Below are 16,598 nucleotides of genomic sequence, written 5' to 3'. Positions count from 1 at the left end.
TTTCATAAAAAGGGTTATAAAGATAAAAACAATCCTAAAGGCTGGCAATGGTAGCTCATACCTGTAACCTCAGTGCTTTAGGTTGCTGAGATGGGAGGATCACTTGAGGCCAGGAGTTTGAGGCCAGGCTGGGCAAAATAGCAAGACCCTGTCTTCAACAACAACAACAAAAAGCTGGGCATGGTGGTGTGGTCCCAGCTGCTCAGAAGGCTATGGTGGGAGGACTGTTTGAGCTCAGGAGTTCAAGGCTGCAGTGGGCTATGATCGAGCCACTGCACTCAAGGCTGGATGACAGAGCGTAACACTGTCTCAAAAAAAAACCCGAAACCAAAAACCAAAACAATCCTAAAGACTGCTATAGCCTAATGAGGTTGATATAGTTTGCGTCTGTGTCCCTGCGCAAATCTCATGTCGAAATTAATTACCACTGTTGGAGATGGGGCCTGCTGAGAGGTGATTGGATCATGGGAGCGGATTTCCCTCTTGGTACTGTCCTGAGTTCTCATGAGATCTTTTGTTTAAAAGTGTGTAGCACCTGCCCCCCACCCCCCCACCCCATCTTGGTCCTGCTCCTGCCCTATAAGACACCTGCTCCCGCTTTGCGTTCCGCCACCAGTGAAAGCTCCCTTGAGGCCTCCCCAGAAGCAGATACTGCCATGCTTCCTGTGCAGCCTGCAGAACCGTGAGCAAATTCAACCTCTTTTCTTTGTAAATTACCCAGCCTCAGGTATTTCTTTATAGCAGTGTGAGAATAGACTAATACAGCGGTTGAAAAACAGGATCATAAGGTGTGATATGGGCCATAAAAATGATTCTACCAACATGGGGCTGATGTTTGTAGGGAAGAACAATTATTTCCCCCTAATTTTTTTTTTTTTGAGACGGAATCTTGCTCTGTCACCCAGGCGGGAGTGCAGTGGTGCAATCTCGGCTCACTGCAAGCTCCGCTTCCCAGGTTCATGCCATTCTGCTGCCTCAGCCTCCCAAGTAGCTGGGACTACAGGTGCCCGCCACCATACCCGGCTAATTGTTTTTGTGTATTTTTAGTAGAAATGGGGTTTCACCACGTTAGCCAGCATTGTTTCTATCTCCTGACCTTGTGATCTGCCCTCCTCGGCCTCCCAAAGTGCTGGGGATTACAGGCGTGAGCCACCATGCTTGGCCCTAAATTTTTTTTTCTTTTTTGTTGTGGGATCAGAAAATTGGGGAAGAATTTATGGGGTCTGTGCTATTTAAACAAGACCTTGTTATGTTCCTGTTTCATCTCTGATGGTGTCCTAATTCTTCAGGACTCAAAAATGTGTTTTTCTTCCTCCCTGGAATGAAGTTGCTATTCTATGCTTTCTAGTGTAAAATAATTTTTAAAATATGGATAAAATTTCAACTCATTTAAAATTCACAGGCCGGGTGCAGTGGCTTATGCCTGTAATCCCAGCACTTTGGGAGGCCAAGGCAGGTGGATCATTTGAGGCCAGGAGTTCAAGACCAGCCTGGCCAACATGGCAAAACCCCGTCTCTACTAAAAATACACAAATTAGCCAGGCATGGTAGTGTACACCTATCGTCACAGCCACTCGGGAGGCTGAGGCAGGAGAATTTCTTTTTTTTTTTTTTTTTTTGAGACGGAGTCTCGCTCTGTCGCCCGGGCTGGAGTGCAGTGGCCGGATCTCAGCTCACTGCAAGCTCCGCCTCCCGGGTTCCCGCCATTCTCCTGCCTCAGCCTCCCGAGTAGCTGGGACTACAGGCGCCCGCCACCTCGCCCGGCTAGTTTTTTGTATTTTTTTTTTTTTTTTTTTTGAGGCGGAGTCTTGCTCTGTCGCCCAGGCTGGAGTGCAGTGGCCGGATCTCAGCTCACTGCAAGCTCCGTCTCCAGGGTTCCCGCCATTCTCCTGCCTCAGCCTCCCAAGTAGCTGGGACTACAGGCGCCCGCCACCTCGCCCGGCTAGTTTTTTTTTTTTTTGTATATTTAGTAGAGACGGGGTTTCACTGTGTTCGCCAGGATGGTCTCGATCTCCTGACCTCGTGATCCGCCCGTCTCGGCCTCCCAAAGTGCTGGGATTACAGGCTTGAGCCACCGCGCCCGGCCAGGAGAATTTCTTTAACCTGGGAGGCAGAAGTTGCAGTGAGACGAGATTGCACCACTGCACTCCAGCCTGGGCCACAGAGCAACACTCTATCTCAAAAAAAAAAAAAAAAAGGGCCGGGTGCAGTGGCTCAAGCCTGTAATCCCAGCACTTTGGGAGGCTGAGACGGGCGGATCACAAGGTCAGGAAATCGAGACCCTCCTGGCTAACACGGTGAAACCCCGTCTCTACTAAAAAAAAAAAAAATACAAAAACTAGCCGGGCGAGGTGGCGGGCGCCTGTAGTCCCAGCTACTCGGGAGGCTGAGGCAGGAGAATGGCGTGAACCCGGGAGGCGGAGCTTGCAGTGAGCTGAGATCCGGCCACTGCACTCCAGCCTGGGCGACAGAGCGAGACTCCGTCTCAAAAAAAAAAAAAGGAATAAGACACATAATCCAGTTAAAAAATGGTCAGCAAGCTGGGCATGGTGGCTCATGCCTGTAATCATAGCACTTTGGGAGGCTGAGGCAGGAGAATTCCTTGAGGCCAAGAGGTCAAGACCAGCATGGACAACACAGTGAAATCCTGTCTTTACAAAATTAAAAAAAAAAAAAAAATACCTAGGTGTGGTGGTGCATGGCTGTAGTCCAAGCTACTCAGGAGGCTAAAGTGGGAGGATTGTTTGCACCCAGGAAGTTGAGGCAACAATCAGTGAGCAATGATTGTACTACTGCACTCCAGCCTGGGTGATGCAGTGAAATACTGTCCTATTTTTTTGAGACAGTCTTGCTTTGTCACCTATGCTGGAGTGCAGCACAATCTCAGCTCACTGCAACCTCTGCCCCCTGGGTTCAAGCAGGTCTCATGCCTCAGCCTCCCAAGTAGCTGGGACTACAGGCATGCACCACCATGACCAGTAAATTTTTGTATTTTTAATAGAGATGGGGTTTCACCGTATTGGCCAGGCTGATCTCAAACTCCCAGCCTCAAATGATCCACCCGCCTTGGCCTCCCAAAGTATTGGGATTACAGGCATGAGTCACCACACTTGGCTGAGACCCTGTCTCTTTAAAAAAAAAAAAAAAAAAATGCAGAAGATTGGAATAGACATCAAAGCAGACATAGGAATGGCTAACATGCATATATAAGTGCTCAACATTATTAGGGATGTGCAAATTAAAACCACAGTGAGGACTGGGTGCAGTGACTCACGCCTGTAATCCCAGCACTTTGGGAGGCCGAGGCGGGCAGATCACAAGGTCAGGATTTTGATACCAGCCTGGCCAATATGATGAAACCCTGTCTTTACTAAAAATACAAAAATTAGACAAGCGTGGTGGTCCCAGCCTGTAGTCCCAGCTATTTGGGGGGCTGAGGCAGAAGAAATGCTTGAACCCAGGAGGCGGAGATTGCAGTGAGCCGAGATCGCGCCACTGCACTCCAGGCTGGGCAACAGAGCAAGGCTCCGTCTCAAAAAAAAAAAAACAAACCCACCATGAGATACCACTACATAGCCACTAAAATTGCTATATCAAAAAGACTGACAGTAACAAGTGATAGCAAGGATGTGAGGAAATAGGAACCCTCATACATTGTAGTGGGAATGGAAAATGGGGTAGCCACTTTGGAAAATAATTTGGCAGTTACTTAAAATGTTAAACCTAAGCCGGGTGCAGTGACTCAAACCTGTAATCCCAGTACCTTGGGAGGCTGAGGTAGGCAGATCACCTGAGCCCAGGAGTTTGAGACCAGCCTGGCCAACATGGTGAAAACCCATCTCTACTAAAAATACAGAAAATTAGCTGGGCGTGGTGGCAGGTGCCTGTAATCCCAACTACTCAGGAGGCTAAGGCATGAGAATTGCTTGAATCCAGGAGGAGGAAGTTGCTGTGAGCTGACATCGTGCCACTGCACTCCCACCTGTGTGACAGAGCAAGACCCTGTCTCTAAATAAATAAATAAATAAATACTTGCTATATGACTCAATCATTCAATTCATAGCTATCTACCCAAAAGAAATGAAAACATAGTTCTACACAAATCCTTGTGTAGTGACAAAAGTGACTCCATCTTGGATGCTAATCTGCCATGTTGACCTCAGATTAACCCCAGCTCTGTGAATGCCTCCTGATTCCTTGTTTGTTTACTGTCTTTAATAAGAACATGTACTCACAATATATTCTACCTTTAGGTCAAAGCAACCTTGATGTTATTGTGCAACTCATTCTGGCCTGTTCTAGAAGGTTGCCTTTCATTGTCCCTATAGAGCACATACCCCTTTTTCCTATGGTATATAAGCCCTGGGTTGGGGGGAATAATGGGGAGATCTACCTGACTTGTTGCTGACCAAGACCATGCTTTTGTCCATAATTTCCCTAATAAATTGCCCTCTGCTGATAAACTGGATATGTCTGCCTTGTTCTTTGGTTTCCCAGCTCCTTCTGCATTTGGGGGTCATTTTGCATATCTGGCCCTTTCATGGAATAACTTGTATGTGAGTATTCACAGCAGTGTTTATTATAATAGCTGAAAAGTAGAAAAAATCCAAATGTCCATCAACTGATGATAAAAATGTAGTATATCTGTGCAGTGGAATGTTACTCAGCAGTAAAAAAGGAATTAAAGTACCGATACATTCTGCAACATGGGTGAACCTTAAAAGCAGTATGCCGGCCGGGCGCATACCAGTAGTCTCAGCTACTCAGGAGACTGAGGCAGGAGGATCACTGGAGCCCAGGAGTTCAGTGCTGTAATGTGCTGTGATCCTGTCTTGTGAATTAGCCACTGCCCTCCACCCTGGGCAGCATAGTGAGACCAAAAACCATCAAGCCAGATACAAAAGATAGGCCAGGTGCCGTGGCTCACACCCGTAATCCTGGCACTTTAGGAGGCTGAGGTGGGCATATCACTTGAGGTCAGGAGTTTGAGACCAGCCTGGCCAACATGGTGAAACTTCATCTCTACTAAAAATACAAAACTTAGCCAGGTGTGTTGTTGGGCTCCTGTAATCCCAGCTACCCAGGAGGCTAAGGCAGGAGAAATGCTTGAACCCAGGAGGCTGAGGTTTACAGTGAGGCAAGATTGTGCCATTACACTGCAGCCTGGGCGACAGAGCGAGACTCCATCTCAAAAAAAAAAAAAATATATATATATATATATACACACACACACACACACACACACAGAATCATACCATATAGTATATATATAACGTGTATATATGTGTGTGTGTGTGTGTGTAGTATGATTCCATGTATATGAAATGTCCAGAAAAGGCAAATCTATAGAGATAGATGATAAATTAGTAGTTGCCTGAGGCTGGGAGTGAGAATGGGAAGTAACTCCATTAAGTTTCATCTTGGGGTGATGAAAATGTTCTAAAAGAAGATTGTGATGATAGTTGCACCATACATTTACTGAAAGTCACTGAAATATACACTGGAAAGTGGTGAATTTTATGGTGTTTATATCTATTTTTTTTTTTTTTTTTTTTTTTTTTTTGTTGAGACGGAGTCTTGCTCTGTCGCCCAGGCTGGAGTGCAGTGGCCGGATCTCAGCTCACTGCAAGCTCCGCCTCCCGGGTTTACGCCATTCTCTCGCCTCAGCCTCCCGAGTAGCTGGGACTACAGGCGCCCGCCATCTCGCCCGGCTAATTTTTTGTATTTTTTTTAGTAGAGACGGGGTTTCACCGTGTTAGCCAGGATGGTCTCGATCTCCTGACCTCGTGATCCGCCCGTCTCGGCCTCCCAAAGTGCTGGGATTACAGGCTTGAGCCACCGCGCCCGGCCGGTGTTTATATCTATTGAAGTTAGGATCCTGACTCTGCCACTTACAGCTCTCCTGTAGTAACAAATAGCCCTCAAATTCCAGTTGGCTTAAAACCGAAAGCACATTCCTCAGTCACATTACATGTCGGGGACCATGGGTCGTTTGCTGCAGTTCTGCTCCACATGGCTTCTCATCCTGGCACCTGGTCTGAAGGAACAGTTCCAACACAGGACTATGTTCTCCTGACTAAGGGGAAGAACAAGAGGCTCATTCACACAAGCTGTGGCTCTTAAAGCTTCTGCTAGACTTTGGTAGGCCATGTTCACTCATGCTTTGTTGGCCAAGACTGACAATGGAGGGGTGAGGTGCCACTCACCCAGCTGGGAGGCTCCATAGCCACTGGACGTTGGGCAAGCGGCGCATGTGTATGATCAGCTTACAGAGAAGACAACAACCAAGTAACTATAGTGATCTTACTCAAGTGATTGGACATTCTCACTCTCTCTCTCTTTCTCTCGCTCTCTCTCCCCCCCACCTCTTTCTCTCTTTCTTTCTTTCAGATGGAGTCTTGCTCTGTCGCCCAGACTGGAGTGCAGTGGCGCGATCTCGGCTCACTGCAAGCTCCGCCTCCTGGGTTCATGCCACTCTCCTGCCTCAGTCTCCCAAGGTGCCCGCCACCATGCCCAGCTAATTTTTGGTATTTTCAGTAGAGACGGGGTTTTGCTGTGTTAGCCAGGATGGTCTCGATCTCCTGACCTCGTAATCTGCCTGCCTCAGCCTCCAGAGTGTTGGGATTACAGGCGTGAGCCACCGCGCCCGGCTGCGATTGGACATTTCTAGGCCCGTTTCTTTTACCCATAAAATGGGGAGACAAGCCAAGTGCAGTGGCTCACACCTGTAATCCCAGCACTTTGGGAGGCTGAGGCGGGCGGATCACGAGGTCAGGAGATGGAGACCATCCTGGCTAACACGGTGAAACCCTGTCTGTACTAAAAATACAAAAAAAATTAGCCAGGCGTGGTGGCATGCGCCTGTAGTCCCAGGAGAATGGCGTGAATCTGGGAGGCGGAGCTTGCAGTGAGTGGAGATTGCGCCACTGCACTCCAGCCTGTGCAACAGAGCAAGACTCCGTCTCAAAAAAAAAAAAAACAACAAAAAAAGGGGAGACAAGAGTGCCCATTTCATGGGTTTTATTGGGGTTGTTAGGATCAGTAAGCAATGACATGTAAAGTAGGCCTGGTAACTGGTTTAAGGATTAGCCACTGCTGCTGTTCTTTTTATTAGTTTTTTTTTTTTTTTTTGAGACTGAGTCTTGCTCTGTCACCCAGGCTGGAGTACAGTGGCGTGATCTCATCTCACTGCAGCCTCTGCCTCCTGGGTTCAAACAATTGTCCTGCCTCAGGCTCCTGAGTAGCTGAGACCACAGTGTGCACCACCATGCCCAGCTAATTTTTGTATTTTTAGTAGAGATGAGGTTTCCATGTTGGCCAGGCTGGTCTTGAACTCCTGACCTCAGGTGATCCTCTCACCTCGGCCTCCCAAAGTGCTGGGATTACAGGCATGAGCCACCGCACCTGGCTGACTGCTGCTGTTCTTATTGCCTGACAAGCTCTTACCCTATAAGGCCCTACCCAAAATCACATCAGCATCTTCGTGATTCCTGATCTTTGGTTTGCAAATCCCTTTCCCTCATAGCATTTGGAAACTCAGTGGCAGAAGTGCAGGGGCTTTGGGGATAGGTGGATCAACATCTGATGCTGCCTCTGCAACACAGCAACTGTGGAACCTCAGAGAAGTTGTCAGAGCTCTGGATGCAATGGTTTTTACAATTTAAAATGGGGTTTATCGGCCTGGCATGGTGGCTCACACCTATAGTCCCAGCACTTTGGGAGGCCGAGGCAGATGATTCACCTGAGATCAGGAGTTAGAGACCAGACTGGCCAACATGGCAAAACCCCATCTCTACTGAAAAAACAAAAAACAAAAATTAGCCGGGCATGGTGGTGAGTGCCTGTAATCCCAGCTACTGGGGACAGCTGAGGCAGGAAGATCGCTTGAACCTGGGAAGCGGAGGTTGCAGTGAGCTGAGTTCGTGCCACTGCTCTCCCACCTGGGCGGCAGAGCGAGACTCCGTCTCAAAAAAAAAAAAGGCGGGGGGGTGTTATGGTTATCTTACCTACCTCTAAAGGTCATCACAAGGATTATTTGAGATAAATATATTGTAAAACCTGCTTCTGGCAAGAACCCAACAATCAATAATTGGTTATTATTATGGGCTATTATGATCTCTGTAATAACCCTTATATTGCCTGTAAGGTTTTGTTTAAAGGTTCAACACTAAGACAGTTAACTTCTTTAGTACAGGAAATTGACTTATTGTATTCCTGGTCTCTGACACATGGTAGGAATTTGATAGGTAATAAAGACATTGAATAAATGTATTCATTCAACTTTGACATTTTAAATATTTTTAAATGATTGTATCATGGTTATTGAAGCTACCTTTGGGGCCAGGCGCGGTGACTCATGCCTGTAATCCCAGCACTTTGGAAAGCCGAGGCAGGAGGATCATGAGGTCAAGAGATTGAGACCATCCTGGCCAACATAGTGAAACCCCGTCTCTACTAAAAATACAAAAATTAGCTGGGCATGGTGGTGCGTGCCTGCAGTCCCAGCTAGTCAGGAGGCTGAGGCAGGAGAATCACTTGAACCTAGGAGGTGGAAGTTGCAATGAGCTGAGATTGTGCCACTGCACTCCAGCCTGGGTGACAGAGTGAGACTCTATCTCTCAAAACAAAACAAAAAAAGCTACCGTTTATTTCAATGTAGGCATTTTACATGTGTTCACCCTCCAATTTTATTGTTTTCAAAACCCACAGCAGTTGGTGGTGTTTGCATCTCAGAACCTGACTCCTAATTTGAGGTTCCCTGAGGTGAAGTTAATTCTCCCAGTCACAGAGGTACTGCTTGTGTCAGGGTCAGGATTTGAATCCAAGGAGTCTGGCCCTGAGGCAGCTCTTTCCACTTTAAGATGTTGCCAGCTGCTATCACTAATGGCTAATTCATGATAAGCATGATCCTCAGTGTGAGTGACTGCAAAGACAAATCCATATAATCATAACACTCCCTTTATTGTGCTTGTGACAGGGTGAGGCAGGTGGGCAGTGGGCTAGAACCTGGAGTCTTGGGTCCCAGAAGAAGGCCCTCTGTTCAGTTCTCAGAGTGACCTTGGACACATCATCTCCCCTCTGCAGAGAAATTTTCTACATTTGTAAAATAAACTCAGTCTCCATATTTCAAGATTGTTCTGAGGATTGAGATCAGGTTTGAGAATTGGCCCAGGGTAGACGCCCAAGTATTAGAAATTGTTATTTCTTGATTTCCACGCTCCATTTATTTTTAAAGTTTTTGAATTTACCTTTCTTTTTTTTGTTTTTTGTTGTTGTTTTTTTTTTTTTTTTTTGAGACGGAGTCTCGCTCTGTCGCCCAGGCTGGAGTGCAGTGGCCAGATCTCAGCTCACTGCAAGCTCCGCCTCTCGGGTTCACACCATTCTCCTGCCTCAGCCTCCCCAGTAGCTGGGACTACAGGCGCCCGCCACCTCGCCTGGCTAGTTTTTTTGTATTTTTCAGTAGAGACGGGGTTTCACCGGGTTAGCCAGGATGGTCTGAATCTCCTGACCTCGTGACCCGCCCGTCTCGGCCTCCCAAAGTGCTGGGATTACAGGCTTGAGCCACCGCGCCCGGCCCCCTTTTTTTTTTTTTTTTTTTTTGAGAGTCTCACTCTGTCGCCCAGGCTGGAGTGCAGTGGCGCAATCTCAGCTTACTGCAAACTCTACCTCCCAGGTTCACGCCATTCTCCTGCCTCAGCCTCCCGAGTAGCTGGGACTACAGGCACCCACCACCACGCCCGGATAATTTTTTGTATTTTTCTTGGTAGAGACGGGGTTTCACCATGTTAGCCAGGATGGTCTCAATCTCCTGACCTTGAGATCTGCCCACCCCGGCCTCCCAAAGTGCTGGGATTACAGGCGTGAGCCATTGCGCCTGGCCTGGATTCACCTTTCTTTTTTTTTTTTTTTTTTTTTTGAGACGGAGTCTCGCTCTGCCGCCCAGCTGGAGTGCAGTGGCCAGATCTCAGCTCACTGCAAGCTCTGCCTCCGGGTTCACGCCATTCTCCTGCCTCAGCCTCCGGAGTAGCTGGGACTACAGGCGCCCGCCACCTCGCCCGGCTAGTTTTTTTGTATTTTTTAGTAGAGACGGGGTTTCACCGTATTAGCCAGGATGGTCTCCATCTCCTGACCTCGTGATCCGCCCGCCTCGGCCTCCCAAAGTGCTGGGATTACAGGCTTGAGCCACCGCGCCCGGCCGGATTCACCTTTCTTATGGGGAACAATCTGAAGTAAAGTTGAGCTCTACCTAGTTAGGGCTAAATGGAACTGTCCCATTTGAGTTACTATATGTAAAAACTAAAATCAGGGTTCTGCAACTTAACTGGAAGTGCATCAAAAATAAGATAGGGGCTGGGTATGGTGGCTCACACCTGTAATCCTAGCACTTTTGGAGGCCAAGATGGGAGAAGTTGCCTGAGGCCAAGAGTTCGAGACCAGCCTGGGCAACAGAGAGACCCTCATCTCTATGAAGAAAACTCCAAAATGTATCTGGGGGTGGTCATACCCACCTGTGGTCCCAGCTACTTGGGAAGCTTGCTTGAGTCCAGAAGGTCAAGGCTGCAGTGAGCTGTGATTGTGCCACCGCACTCCAGCCTGGACCATAGAGCAAAACCCTGTCTCTTAAAATAAAGGATTGATATGAAATCACCTTTGCAAAATTATGGCAGTAAGAAAAACCTGACGTGGTTGACTCCATGTTGCTGATTTTTTTTTTTCTTTTTTCTCCAGAGTTTTGCTCTTGTTTCTCAGGCTGGCGTGCAATGACACGATCTCGGCTCCCTGCAACCTCCGCTTCCCAGGTTCAAGCAATTCTCCTGCCTCAGTCTCCCGAGTAGCTGGGATTACAGGCCTGAGCCACCACACCTGGCTAATTTTGTATTTTTAGTAGAGACAGGGTTTCTCCATGTTGGTCAGGCTGGTCTCAAACTCCTGCTCAGGTGATCCGCCCGCCTCAGCCTCCCAAAATGCTGGGATTACAGGAGTGAACCACCGTGCCCAGCTCTATCTTGCTTCTAACCTCCAACCTGGGGATAGGCGAAGGTAACTTAGGGAGGAATTTATAGTTCAACCTTAAAGCAAGGATGACATTAGCCCTTTCCAAAACTAAACCGCCTTTGTAAAACTAATGAAAAGTCACAAGGCTAGGATTTTTATGGGAGGGGCCTGAATTCTGCTAAGGTGTAGGTGTAGTTAAACGATAACCAGTCATTGCTCTGGAAGTCACAAGATTTGTAACTTCCTCAGTTACTCCTATAGATAACATCACTATTGCAGAACCTAAAATTTGTCTTTTGAGATGTTTCTTTTTTTTTTTTTTTGAGACGGAGTCTTGCTCTGTCACCCAGGCTGGAGTGCTGTGGCCGGATCTCAGCTCACTGCAAGCTCCGCCTCCCGGGTTCACGCCATTCTCCTGCCGCAGCCTCCCGAGTAGCTGGGACTACATGCGCCGCCATGTCCCCCGGCTAGTTTTTTGTATTTTTTAGTAGAGACGGGGTTTCACCGTGTTAGCCAGGATGGTCTCGATCTCCTGACCTCGTGATCCGCCCGTCTCGGCCTCCCAAAGTGCTGGGATTACAGGCTTGAGCCACCGCGCCCGGCCTGTTTCTTTTTTTTTTAGACGGAGTCTTGCTCTGTTGCACAGGCTGGAGTGCAGTGGCACAATCTCGGCTCACTGCAAGCTCCGCCTCCTGGGTTCACACCATTCTCCTGCCTCAGCTTTGAGTAGCTGGGACTACAGGCGCCTGCCACCACACCTGGCTAATTTTTTGTATTTTTAGTAGAGATGAGGTTTCACCGTGTTAGCCAGGATGGTCTCGATCTCCTAACCTCGTGATCCACCTGCCTCAGCCTCCCAAAGTGCTGGGATTACAGGCATGAGCCACTGCGCCGGCCTTGAGATGTTTCTTTTCAGACTTGGTTTTCTGCTGACTCCACCCAGAGGCTGACTCAGCGCATGAGGACCCCTTCTATGATTGCATCTCCAACCAATCAACATTTCCCATTCCCTACCAAACTATCCTTGAAAAACCCTAACTTCTAAGCCTTTGGGGAGACTGATTTGAGTAATAGCTCCATGCACAAAGCGTGGCCTTGTGCATGGCCAGCCTTGCGTCAGTGAAACTCTTTACTGCAATGCCAAGGCCTCAGTGAATTGATTTTGTCTGTGCCGTGGGCAAGAAGCAGCCTTGGGCAATTACAGATAGATGGATAAAATGATAGATTTTTTAGATAGACATGAGATACTAAGCAAAACATTAATAGTTGTAGAATCTAGGGTATATGAGTGTTCACTGTATGGTTCTTTCAACTTTTCTGTTATGTTTCATATTAAATGTTGTAGAAGGCTGGGCATGGTGAGTCACGCCTGTAATCCCAGGATTACAGCGGGTGGATCAGTTGGGCCCAGGAGTTCGAGACCAGCCTAGGCAACATGGCAAACCCTCGTCTCTAATAAAAATACAAAAATAAACCTGGTGCGATGGCGCAAGCCTGTAGTCGCAGCTACTGAAGAGGCTGAGGCATGGGAATCGCTGGAACCTGAGAGGTGGAGGTTGCAGTGAGCCAAGACTGTGCCACTGTGCTACAGCCTGGGTGACAAAGTGAGACTTGGTCTCAAAAATAATAATAAAAAGGGCCAGGTGAGGTGGCTCATGCCTATAATCCCAGCACTTTGAGAGGCCAAGGCGGGTGGATCCCACCTGAGGTCAGGAGTTTGAGACAGCCTGGCCAACATGGCAAAACCCTGTCTCTACTAAAAATGCAAAAAAATTAGCCGGGCCTGGTGGCGAACACCTGTAATCTCAGCTACTCAGGAGGCTGAGGTGGGAGAATCACTTGAACCTGCTGGGGGAGGTTGCCGTGAGCTAACACCTCACCACTGCACTCCAGCCTAGACAACAGAGTGAGACTGTATCTCAAAAAAAAAAAAAAATGTTGTGGGAGAAGCCCTAAAATCATGGCCACTTCATTATACTCCATGGGGGGCATTCTGTAGCAGATTTACCAGGGCCCCATAAGCCCCAGCTTCCCCTTCCCCAGAGGCTCCACAGGGTTCTCAGCGGGTCCTCTCAGGGCAGTGGAGGATTGTTTGCCATGCTTCAAGGCACAAAAGTGCTTGTCAGTTTTGGAGCCTCTTATTTTTTGTGGGGGAGTATCCAGACTTCGCTGATGGTCTGCGAACACAGCTTTGATGGAGTGGTTGGGTGGGAAGAGGTGGCGAGTGAGGAGAGTGACAGCAGTTCCCAAGGCTGTCTGGCTAAGTCCTGCCGTGGAGGTGGTTACAAGACAGGCTCCTGACCCTCTCTGGAGAGAAGACTTTGGTACAGTGGGCCTATGGCTCAGGAGGACTCCTTCATGCCCAAGGTTTCTGAGGGGACAAATGATGGTATTTCAAGGGATCAGACCTGGAGAGAGTGGTGTCAGGATAGGTAAGGGGTGTAGGTAAGTTCCCCTGAATGCTCTCTATTGTTGCTTCTCTTTCATTTACTACAACAAACAGGATGGGCATGGTGGCTCACACCTGTAATCCTAGCAGTTTGGGAGGCCAACATGGGAAGGCTGCTTGAGCCCAGGAGTTTGAGACCAGCCTGGGCAACACAGCAAAAGACCCCATCTTGATAAAAATAACAATAACAAAAACAAAAACGGCATGGTGGCGCTCATCTGTAGTCCCAGCTACTTGGGAGGATCACTTGAGCCCAGGAAGTTGAGGCTGCAGTGAGCTATGACCACACCACTGCACTCCAGCCTGGGTAAAGGAGTGAGACCTCAAATGTAAAAATAAAAATAACCTTAAAAATTCTTTTTTTTTTTTTTTTTTTGATAAGGAGTCTTGCTCTGTCGCCCAGGCTGGAGTGCAGTGGCCAGATCTCAGCTCACTGCAAGCTCTGCCTCCCGGGTTCACACCATTCTCCTGCCTCAGCCTCCCGAGTAGCTGGGACTACAGGTGCCCACCTCCACGCCCGGCTATTTTTTTTTTTTTTTTAGTAGAGATGGGGTTTCACCGTGTTAGCCAAGATGATTTCGATCTCCTGACCTCATGATCTGCCCGCGTTGGCCTCCCAAAGTTACAGGCGTGAGCCACCGCGCCCAGCAAATTCTTTCTTTATAGGATAAAAATTCCCATATTAAGCCAAAAGAGAATGCTGAAAATGGCATAACCCTGAAGGTCACTTTGGGCCAAGGCCCACTGTTCCCATTGTTAATTTCATTGTGACAACAGTATGGTGGGCAGGGAGGAACCGGGTTTTAGGAGGAGGTATTTGAAGAATGTGTAGTGGGTCAGGGGGCTGGTGCAGTCAGAAGGGCCACTTCTAATTTCTGCCTTGCATTGGTGACTAGATCTGCATTTTCTGGAACTCCCAGAGAGGTTTGCTGGTGCCTTTGAGGGCAGGTACAGGTCCTGCCTTAACCAGGTAGCCCTGGAGTGGGTGCGGGTGTCCAGGGCAGTAGGGAGGGGCTGAGGGGAGGCTTACCTCTGACACAAGACCTGGGTACAGCAAGGGCATGTAGTAGCATCATCAAAGTCCCCCCAGAGTGGTCCGGGCAGGGTCTCTGATTGGGGACCTGCGTTTCCCTCGTGGGGAGGCAGCCTCCCCTTGCCCTTCTGTGAGGCCCTGTAACAAGGCCTACCTCGGGTTTTCAGGAGGGCCAAATGCGAGGACATGTACAATACCAGCGCCGCACCAGACACCTAGTAAACAGTTAACGTAGCTGTTGCTATTATAACAAATACCTGTTCCCTGTGGAAAATGGTTAAATACCAACTTATGCTTTTAAATGTCTATAGGGAAACTAGTTTTATGGACATTATTTATTCTTCTCATCTGCATTTGTAGTGTATCTCAGCCCGGCTGCTTCTAATTTTTTGCTATTATAAACAGGGAACATGAGCATCTTGTGCAGGGTGGGTTTTTTGTTTCTGGCTCACTGTAGCCTCGACCTCCCGGGCTCAGGTGATCCTCCCACCTCAGCCTCCTGAGTAGCTGGGACCACAGGTGCGCACCACCACACCCGGTTAATTAATTTTACTTGTGGAGACGGAGGTCTCCTACGTTGCCCAAGTTGGTCTCTAACTCCTCGGCTCAAGCGATCTTCGCGCCTTGGACTCCCACAGTGTTGGGATTACAACCGGGAGCCACCGCGCCCGGCTTTCTGTAAGTTCTTGATGACCGATAAGGGCCGGTGGGCCCTAACCCGGCGGGCCCTAACCCGGCTTCATGCTCCGCCCCGCCCGGTCCGGCCGCCCATACTTCCCACCGGTGTCCACCAGGGGGCGAACAGGAGCCGCAAACGGAGTTCGACTACGCATGCGCACGTCCTGGGAGCACGTGCCGAGGGCGGTGGGGCGGGAGGGTAAAGGTAGGAGGTGAGAGGTGAAGGGGCGGGCGCCCGGCGGCCAGGAGGGAGAGGGCGGGCACCACGCACCGGACTGCGGGCCGGGAGCGCGCACGCCGCGCTCCGCCCCCGTCGCCACCGCAGCCGCCGCCGCAGCCGCCGCCGCCTGGGAGCTGCTGCCGCCACAGGTACCATCAGGCGCCCAGGGCGCCTGCCCGCGGGCCCCAGCTCTACTCCAGCCGCGCGGAGCCGGGAGTTCCGGGATGGGGGCCGCTAGGGGAGGGGGGTGCGTGGGCATGGCGCTGTCCAGCAGCCGTGCGGGCCGGCCCTGGAGAACGCAGGCCGGCAAGGAGGCAGGGCCGCCGCGTCCCCACCCCCAACCCGACCGCGCCCCTGCACGGGCCGGCCCCTGGAGCTCCGCGTCCCCACCAGATCTCCGCGGGCCCCTGGTGTGCCGAGGGGAGATGCGCGCCGTCGCATCCCCTGGCCTAGTTGCTCCGGGCAGCTGTTCTAGAACCTGCTTTGGTACTGTCTGGGTTTTCCGGAGTGCGGGGGAGAGCATGCTTTCCACTTCTGCCTCTTTTGGAAGATCTTGAGAGAGAACGCTAGCTGCTTTGCTGGTTTTGCTTGGTTTCTAGTTTTCCGTATTGCTTAAATCTCAACTTTGCTTCACTAATGTTGCTTCCGTTTACTTCTGAGTGGGTTTATGACCTCAGTACTAAACCGGCTTATAATGTCACGATAGCGTTAGTTGCAGGGAGCCCTGGATCCGGACTGTCTGAATTCCAGAAAGTTGTCCAGATGGGAATGCGGAGCGGATGCGGGGGCAGTAAGTCCCAGTGAGGGCTCTGGCAGGGTCAGCCCCTGGTTCGGGTCACTCACTGCTCCACCTTGTATGGCGACAGTCGGAGCTAGTTGAATAAACTCTTTCTGGGGATTTTGTAATACGTATTGTGAAGCGGCCATAGAAAAGGTTTAATGTTGTTAGCTTTTTGTGTTTCTTTTATTTGGCCAAAAGTTTTTTGGAGTTTGGTTATACGGTGTCCTTATTGGTTTGCTGTCATGTCAGGATATTGTGCAAAAGACTGATGCTTTTATTAGGGAGTCAGGGTCGAGGCTGTCTAGTTAGTGCTGTATATATTTTAGGTGTTCCTCAGTGATGCCTAAAGACCTGTTTTTTGTTTGGAGACAGGGTCTCACTCTGTCTCCCAGGCTGGAGTGCAGTGGCGCGATCTCGGCTCACTGCAGCCTTGATTTCCTGG

General features: G+C 49.4%; 1 protein-coding gene across 2 annotated transcripts in view; it reads left to right on the top strand.

Annotated features, from left to right (window-relative positions):
* Positions 1 to 15,225: 15,225 nt before the first annotated feature.
* The window catches only part of SCAP (SREBF chaperone), a 70,893-nt gene continuing 69,520 nt past the window's right edge, over positions 15,226 to 16,598 (top strand). For both annotated transcript variants that reach the window (XM_033205571.1, XM_033205565.1), the window contains exon 1: positions 15,226 to 15,524. The gene's annotated coding sequence lies outside the window, so the exon portion shown is untranslated. The remainder of the gene's footprint in view (positions 15,525 to 16,598) is intronic.

Source organism: Trachypithecus francoisi, unplaced genomic scaffold (genome assembly GCF_009764315.1).
Source record: "Trachypithecus francoisi isolate TF-2019V2 unplaced genomic scaffold, Tfra_2.0 Lachesis_group0, whole genome shotgun sequence".
Taxonomy (NCBI): domain Eukaryota; kingdom Metazoa; phylum Chordata; class Mammalia; order Primates; family Cercopithecidae; genus Trachypithecus; species Trachypithecus francoisi.
Note: the sequence above shows the minus strand (reverse complement) of the source record. Positions and strands in the feature narration are given on the sequence as shown.